The sequence below is a fragment of the Mandrillus leucophaeus genome, unplaced genomic scaffold, assembly GCF_000951045.1.
Source record: "Mandrillus leucophaeus isolate KB7577 unplaced genomic scaffold, Mleu.le_1.0 Scaffold184, whole genome shotgun sequence".
Lineage (NCBI taxonomy): Eukaryota > Metazoa > Chordata > Mammalia > Primates > Cercopithecidae > Mandrillus > Mandrillus leucophaeus.
The window spans coordinates 1,113,976-1,122,135 of record NW_012101854.1 but is presented as its reverse complement, the minus strand read 5'-3'; positions in this window follow the sequence as shown (position 1 = coordinate 1,122,135).

Here is an 8,160-nt window from a genome sequence, read left to right as displayed (position 1 = left end):
AAAAAAAAAAAAAATTTACATGGAAAACACGGTAAACTTTTATTCAAATAAAAATTTCTGCATATTATTGATGAACTATTGTTAGGCCTTTTTTCTATGGATAATGTTCAACTAATCATCTAAATATTTTAAGCTGAAAAAATTTCACTTACCATAGTCACATAATGTAGTTTAGTAGTCAAGTTATTTAAATTTGATTGTTCAATTTTACAACTTAGCTTGTGTAAATGCACACATCTGCAAAGCAAATATAAATACTCCAGTTTCTCTGGTCACTTTTAAAAACTATAACTTAAATCTGTTCTTGCTAATAAATTTTCTTTTATCTGATTTTTATTATGTATGTTCACTAAGTTACAATCACTAAATCTAACAGATTTTGATTAGAAAAAAATAGGAAGAAAGTTCAGATTTGATCTATTAACTATGAAACAAATTTTAAGGGAAGGTTTTTTTTTGGAAAAGCATATTTGAAAAAATAATTTTTTTTTTCTCATCATATCCCAGTGAAAATATCTTTCATTTATCATTTTCTGATCATTTATTCTTAATCTGGGTCTACACATAGCTATTAGCGAAAGTGTTTAAAAATGCATAAGATAATTTTACAGATTAATATCAGATAAGTGGTTGAGAAATAAAACAATACACTTCAATGATGTTCTAAATTAGGAATCTTTGTTACTTGAACAGGTAGGGAGCTACTCTCAGTACATAGCTATAGACCTAAGAAGAGGAAGTAGACAAGACCCATGTGGACAGTGAAGAAGTAGAAAGACAATTCACTCATAGTGTCCATTGTCAACTCTCAACCTTGTTTACAGCTATATTTATTTAAGGATGAGTAAATACACACATGGGATGGTGGGGAAGTGGTAGAGGAGTATACATGTACAAACACTAAGATTTAAATGACCACTTCTTGGGTGCTTATTCTCTGAACGATATGTAATACATTCGGTATTCCTTAAGTGATCCATGAGCTAGATGTTATTACTTACAGATAAGAAAATTGAGATTCAATGAGATTAAACTGCTTTCTCAAAGTTACTCAGCTTATAAATATCAAAGACAACATTTGCTTGAAGTCTGTCAGGCTCAAAAGCACATGTCCTTAATCATTGTTCTAATGCATTTAAAACTTTGAAACAATTCCTGAAGTCACTTTTTTGAAGAAAAAAGGGAATACTAGTCAGAAAAATAATCTTGATACATACATTATGTGTATATATTATATATATATATAAATGCATTTTTCTTTGAATAGGGGTTCAAGGAAAAGAAAGAGATTCATAAGTATAAAGGTATGTAAACGATGTAAAGAAATCCAAAATGTAATAAGATAATTAAAATCTCCATTGGAGGTACAAAGAAGCAGGATGAATACCACAACACATGAAATCATTGATACAGTGATTAAATTTCATGTTCTATCAAAAAATGCCCCCATATCTGACGTCCAGCCTGATTTAGCCATTTTTCCCAAGTCTAATTTCATTTCCTCCCTCCTCCCTCCCTTAACTTAAATTATGTTTGACTATTTCAGGGTTTCTCAACATTGGCACTACTCACATTTTGGCCCAGTTAATTATTTGAGTGTGGGCCAATATCCCTGGCCTCTAGTCACTAGATGTCAGTAGCACTGCCTTTACCCTTAACACCAGTTGTGTCCCCTGAGTGGCAAAATCACCACTCTTGAGAGCCACTGGCTTAATTCAACTATGAAAAATGAATCCTTTTTTATTTTAATTTACTTGTATTGAATAGCCAAACTTTGTGAAATCAAACTTTGTTATCCCATAATGAACATTCACTGAAGGGTACATAAAGGAAATAAAAAAAGAAAAATTTAATTTTTTAACCCAATTAAGAATTTCTTCACACATTCCATGGTTTGCATGGATTTTCTATTCAAACATTTTTCTGTGCATCTCTGAAAATTAAACTAAAGAATAGAGAAACAGAAAAATATGAGTAAGCTAAGAGTATAACCAGTAAGATAATATGTAAATTTTTTGATAACCAATTGGAATGACTAAAATGCCATTCTAATATATACTTCTTATTCAAAAACATTTATTTCTATGGGATCTAATAAGTGCAGAAGACTACATACCAATTCACTTCCAAAAGTATTGACAGAATGACTAATTATGTGACAAAGGTTCAACTCTCTATGGAGATATGAGTATTTTACAAATTCTTTGTGGCTTAGAAAATAGATATACTTGGAACAATGTGACATGGCTAAGGATATTCTCTATGCCTAAATGGCTTTCAATTCTTCTCAAATACGAGTCCCACTTTTGCTTCTAAAGTGAATTACTTCAAAGTATAGGGCACCTCTGGCATTAAACACCTGATAGACCCCTCACTTCTGTGCTTCTGCTTTCTGCTATGTTGAACATTTCTGTTAAGACTGTGTCTCAGTATGTTCATTCTATTCTGATTTCTTTGGGAGTAGCGGTGAGTTTAACAAAAGCTTTACAAATGGCTTTGAGGACCTGAGTTTTTCTAGCCTCATCTATGCTTTCTCCTTTATTCTACTTGACTCCTGTTTCCTAGGAGGGTGTATTTTCATTTGAAACCCCTAATTAAAGGAAGTGAACCTAGAAGTTAAAAAACACTCATGGGGAAACACTGAGTCTTCTTAAAGCAAACAGAGAGGAAAAATATTAACTGAAATTAATTTTGGTATTTTTTCTGAATATATAAAGCAACGGTTTAAAATGAATATGTACAACTTAATATGATGTATGCATAAAAATAGTCTACTAGCTATGCCTCCTAGGTCTATTACTTAGTAAATGAAGCAAAAAAGCCCTTTTAGAGTTATACTACAAGCGAATACTGAACCATGCATTTATTGGAATTAGCCTCATTCTAAATATAATTGAAAGCAAAATGTAGCTATTATTTCTGTTTGTAAAATATTACTATGTTCTAGTAAAATATCCTCAGATTTACATAATTTACACACTTTTTTTTACATTCACACACCATAATCAGAAAGGAGTTATTTTCTCCTGTTTCAATACAGATCATTCTCAGTAGATCACTCATCTCTCAGTGTCTTTAAATGGATTGCCTCTGTTTATTTTAAATTAATGTATTTTGCAGGAAAGAATCCAAAACATCCCATATTTCTATAAAATCACAATGGAAAAGAGCACAGCACATTATGTGTGTGTGTGTGTGGGTGAGTATGGGGGTGAAGTGGAAGAGAAGAGAGAGAAACAGGGAGAGAGATGGAAACAGAGAAAGATGGGAACCTTGTTTACTTTACTTTTAGGTAAAATGAAAAGACACACATGGAAGCAAGTACCTTTATAGTTGTCATTCAGTGCTTACATTCAGAATCTATGGTGATATGGTTTGGCTGTGTCCTCATCCAAATCTCATCTTGAATTGTAACTCCCACAATTCTCATATATCATGGGAGGAACCCAGTAGGAGGTGACTGAATTATGGGGGCAGATCTTTCCTGCGCTGTTCTCAATATAGTGAATGAGTCTCATGAGATCTGACAGGCTTAAAAATGTTCGTTTCTCTGCACAAGCTCTCTCTTTGCATGCCGCCATCCATTAAGATGTGACTTGTTCCTCCACGCCTTCTGCCATGATTGTGAGGCTCTCCAGCCATGGGGAACTGTGAGTTCTCTATTAAACCTCTTTTTCTTTCCAGTCTTGGGTATGTCTTTATCAGCAACATGAAAATGAACTAATACAGTAAACTGGTACCAGTAAAGTGGGGTGCTGCTGAAAAGATACCCAAAAATGTGGAAGTGACTTTGCAACTGGGTAACAGGCAGAGGTTGGAACAGTTTGGAGGGCTCAGAAGAAGACAGGAAAATGTGGGATAGTTTGGAACTTCCTAGAGACTTGTTGAATGGCTGTAACCAAAATGCTTATAATGATGTGAACAATGAAATCCAGGCAGAGGTGGTCTCAGATGGAGATGAGGAACTTTTTGGGAACTGGAGCAAAAGTTACTCTTGCTATGTTTCAGCAAAGAAATGTGGCATTTTGCCCCCGCCCTAGAGATTTGTGGAACTTTGAACTTGAGAGAGATGATTTAGGGTATGTGGCAGAAAAAATTTCTAAGCAACAAAGCATTCAGAATGTGATGTGGGTGCCATTAAAAGCATTCAGTTTTATAAGGGAGGCAGAGCATAAAAGTTTGGAAAACTTGCAGCCTGACAATGTAATAGAAAAGAAAATCCCATTTTTTGAGGAAAAATTCAAGCAGGCTGCAGAAATTTGCAAATGAGGAGCTGAATGTTAATCTGCAAGACAATGGGGAAAATGTCTTCAGGGCATGTCAGAGGTCTTCATGGCAGCCCCTCCCATCACAGGCCTAGAGGCCGAGGAGGAAAAAGTGGTTTTGTGGGCCAGGTCCAGGGTTCCTGGGCCGTGTGCAGCTTAGGGACTTCGTGTCCTGCATCCTAGCCATTCCAGCCACAGCTGAAAGGGACCAATGTAGGGCTCATTCCATGGCTTCAAAGGGTTCAAGCCTCAAACCTTGGCAGCTTTCATGGGGTGTTGAGCCTGACAGTGCACAGAAGTCAAGAATTGAGGTTTAGGACCTTATGCCTAGATTACAGAGAATGTATGGAAATGCCTAGATATCCAGGCAGAAGTTTGTTGCAAGGCCAAGGTTCTCATGGGGAACCTCTGCTAGGGCAGTGCAGAAGGGAAATGTGGAGTTGGAGCCCTTACACAGAGTCCCTACTGGGGCACCACCTAGTGGAGCTGTGAGAAGAAGGCCACCATCCTCCAGGTTCCAGAACTGTAGATCCACCACCAGCTTGCACTGTGGGCCTGGAAAAGCCACAGACACTCAATGCTAGCCCATGAAAGCAGCCAGGAGGGGTCTATCCCCTGCAAAGTCACAAGGACAGAGCTGCCCAAGACCATAGGAACTCACATCTTGCATCAGCACAACCTGGATGTGAGACATGCATTCAAAGGAAATCATTTTGGAGCTTTAAGATTTGACTGCCCTGCTGGATTTTGGACTTGCATGGGCCCTATAGTCCCTTTGTTTTGGCCACTTTCTCCCCTTTGAAATGACTTTTATTTTTAATCCAATGCCTCTACCCTCATTGTAACTAGGAAGTAATTAACTTGCTTTTGATTTTATAGGCTCATAGGTGGAAGGGACTTGCCTTGTCTTGGATAACACTTAGGACTCTGAACTTTGGAGTTAATGCTGAAATGAGTTAAGACTGTGGGAAACTGTTGGGAAGGCATTATTTGTTTTAAAATGTGAGGACATGATATTTTGGAGGAGCCAGGTGTGGAATGGTATGGGTTGGCTCTGTCCCCACCCAAATATCATCTTGTATTGTAACTCCCACAATTTCTATGTGCCGTGAGAGGAAACTGGTGAGAAGTGATTGAATTATGGGAATGGGTCTTTCCTGCACTGTTCTCAGTATAGTGAATGAGTCTTATGAGATCGGATGGGTTTAAAAATGAGAGCTTCCCTGCACAAGCTCTCTCTTTGCCTGCTGCCACCCATGTAAGATGTAACTTGTTCCTCTATGCTTTCAGCCATGATTGTGAGGCCTCCCCAGCCATGTGAAACTATGAGTTATCCATTAAACCTCTTTTTCTTCCCAGTCTCAGGTATGTCTTTCAGCAACATGAAAGCGGACTAATACATATGATAATCAGATCCATGGAGACTATCACTGCATCCTTGAGACTGTGATGAGCACTACGTAATATGACCATGAAAAAAACCAACTACCATTTCAATGAGAAAAGAAATTGTTTCAAACCTGAACTTTTACTCTGAGATGCTTCATTGTAGTCCAAAGGACTTGCACATTTAATTAGACCTTTCTATAAATGGATAGTTGAATTATCCAGGTAATAGTTAAATTTTATCTAACAGAAAGGAATCTTAGAGACATTTTGAGTTATCTTCCCCTAACCACCCATAGAAATCTGTGCGTGATAATAATAGCTATCATATATTCAGAGCTTATTATATGTCCTCAGTGCTATAGGTATTCTTTGTAACAGCCCTGTAAATTAGAAATCTCTTCATTTTATATACACAAAATAACTGGAGTTTAGAAAGAATAATAACCTACCCAATCAATCATCTGGTAAGTAACAGGTGTAGAACAGGAACCTCTGACTCCAAAATTTTTACTGTTAAGAAAAATGTTATTCAAAAATACTTAGGGAAAATGTCAGAAACTGCTTGGTATATTTCTGAAATAAATCTTTATTCTTGTTGTTAACTTTTATTTTAGGTGTAGGTTTGTTATATAGGTAAACTACATGTCACAGGAATTTGGTGTGCAGATTTTTCCCTCACCCAGGTATTAAGCATAGTACCTAACAGGTAGTTTTATTATCTCTCTCCCTCCTCCTACTCTCCAGGCCCATGTAAGCCTCTGTGCCTGTTGTTCCTCTCTTTGTGTCTGTGTCTTATTTTCCTCTTTGTGTCCACATGTTTTCATTGTGTAGCTTCCACTTATAAGTGAAAACTTGCAGTATTTGGTTTTCTGTTCCTGTGTTAATTCACTTAGTATAATAGCCTCCATCTCTATCCATGTTGCTGCAAAGGATATGATCTAGTTATTTTTTAAGGTTTCTTAGTATTCCATGACATATATGTACCACATTTTCTTTATCCAGGCTACCATTTATGGGCATTTAGGTTGATTCCATGTCTTAGCTATTGTGAATAATGCTGCAGTGAACATATGTGCACATGTATCTTTACAGCAGAACAATTTATATTCTTTTGGGTATATACCTAGTAAAGGGAATGCTGGAAGGAATGGTAATTCTGTTTTTAGGTCTTTGAGGAATCACCAGACTGCTTTTCCAGAGTGTCTGGACTAACTTACACCTCCACAAGCAGAATATAAGTGTTCCTTTTTCCCTGCAGTCTTGCCAGCTTGTTATTTTTTGACTTTTTAATAATAACTATTCCAACTGGTATGAGATGGTACCTCATTGTAGTTTTGATTGACATTTCTCTAATGATTAGCAACTTTGAACTATGTTACTGGCCAAATGTATGTCTTCTTTTGAAAAGTGTCTGTTTATGTCCCTTGCCCACTTTCTAATATGGAGGTTGTTTGCTTTTTGCTTGTCATTTGTTTAAGTTTCTTACAGATTCTGGATATTAGACCTTTGTTGGATGCATAGTTTGCAAATATTTTCTCCCATTCTGTAGATTGTCTATTTACTCTTTTCATAGTTTCTTTTGCTATGCAGAAGCTCTTTAGTTTAATTAGCTCCCATTTGTCAATTTTGGTTTTTGTTGCAATTGCTTTTGGCACCTCTATAATGAAATCTTTGCCAGCTCAAATGTCCAGAATTGTATATCCTAGGTTATCTTCCAGGATTTTAACCATTTTAGGTTTTACATTTAAGACTTTAATCTATCTTGAGTTGATTTTTGCATATGGTGTAAGGAAGGGGTCCAGTTTCAATCTTCTACAGATGGCTAGCTGGTTAACCCAGCATAATTTATTGAATATAAAGTCCTTTCCCCATTGCTTGATTTTCTCAACTTTGTCAAAGATCTGATGGTTGTAGATGTACAGCATTACTTCTGGGCTCTCTATTCTGTTCCACTGGTCTACATTTCTGTTTTTGTAGCAATACTATGCTATTTGGATTATTGTAACCCTGTAGTATAGTTTGAAGTTGGGTAATCTGATGTCTCCAGCTTTGTACTGTTTACTTAGTATTGCCTTGGCTATTCAGACTCCTTTTTGGTTCCATACGAATTTTAAAATAGTTTTTTTTTTTTTTTTTTCTAATTCTGGAAAGAATGTTGGAATAGCACTGAATCTGTAAATTGCTTTGGGCAGGATGGCCATTTTAAAAATATTGACTCTTCCTATCCATGAGCATGGAATGTTTTTCCATTTATGTCTTCTCTGATTTTTTAGCAGAGATTTGTGATTCTAATTGTTGCAATTTTCCATCTTTCTAGTTAGCTGTATTCCTGAGTATTTTATTCTGTTTTGACTATTGTGAATGAGATTGTGTTCCTGATTTGGCTTTCAATTTGGTTGTCACTGGTGTATAGGAATGCTACTAATTTCTGTACATTGATTTTGTATTCTGAAACTATGCTGAAGCTGTTTATCGCATCAAGGAGCTTTTGGGCAGAGACTCTTCT